The sequence below is a fragment of the Capsicum annuum genome, unplaced genomic scaffold (assembly GCF_002878395.1).
Source record: "Capsicum annuum cultivar UCD-10X-F1 unplaced genomic scaffold, UCD10Xv1.1 ctg3430, whole genome shotgun sequence".
Lineage (NCBI taxonomy): Eukaryota > Viridiplantae > Streptophyta > Magnoliopsida > Solanales > Solanaceae > Capsicum > Capsicum annuum.
In genome coordinates, this window is record NW_025841136.1 from 339607 (window position 1) to 340729 (window position 1123).

Sequence of the window (1123 nt, forward strand, 5' to 3'; positions counted from 1 at the left end):
GTGGGAAATGTATGGAATCTCCTAAACTTAAAAGCTAAAATTTTCTTGCAGGAGGGTATGACTTCCACACCTAAACCGTACCCTAGGGTACGAATGGTACCCTTAACTTGTACCCTAGGCCTTACCTAGGAACCCCACACTTACCAACATGCAACTAAAAAGTCCTAGGTCGTATCTTACCATACAAGAAGTACCATGAGAACCGTACCTTGGTCAGAATCACCTAGACCAAACTTTGGTCATCATATGACTTGGCATCGTACACCTCATATCCTACCATATGACAAGTATGATTCTTAGTCATATCTTGTACAGAACCCAATCAAAATACACTGACTGACAAATGATAGAGGGCCCCTAACACGTACCCAAACATAAAACTAGTAGCTTCTAGTTTTATGTTGTCTACAAACTCAAACATAGGGGATTTTTCTAAGGGGCCAAAGCCAAGGTGTTTCAATTCTCCCCTATTTGGATTATTTATCCTCGAATAACGGGTAAGGCAGGCACAAGCACGAGTTAACCCATCATTACACATCAAACCAACTTTTAATCAAGTTCAGAAACAAAAACATACAACGAAGATAAGAAAATCAATACATACCTCAAACATGAGTTTTTGGAATGGGGAAAAATGTGGATACTTGGACTTCATGTCCTCTTCCTTCTTCTGAGTAGCCTCCAAAGACTTTTGGTTCCTCCATAGAAACTTCACTGAAGCAACCTGTTTCATTCGCAACTAGTGAACTTGTAGATCCAAGATCCTCACCAAGACCTTTTTATAGGACAAAGAGTTCAAATTACCAATATCCTCCAAGAGAAAGCTCAACGAAGGATCAACTTCATATTCATGCAACATGGACACATGGAATACCATATCGATAGAGCTCAAACTAAAGGGAAACACCAACTCATAGACAATATGACCAACCTTCTTCAAAATCAAATATGGACAAACATACCAAGGACTAAGTTTTACTTTTTTACAAAACCACATCGCTCCCTACATAGAAGATATCTTCAAGAATACCCAATCCCCAACATTAAACTCCAAATTCCTATGCCTCACATCCACATAGAGCTTTTGGCGACTTTGAGCACTTTCAACCTATCACGAATCACC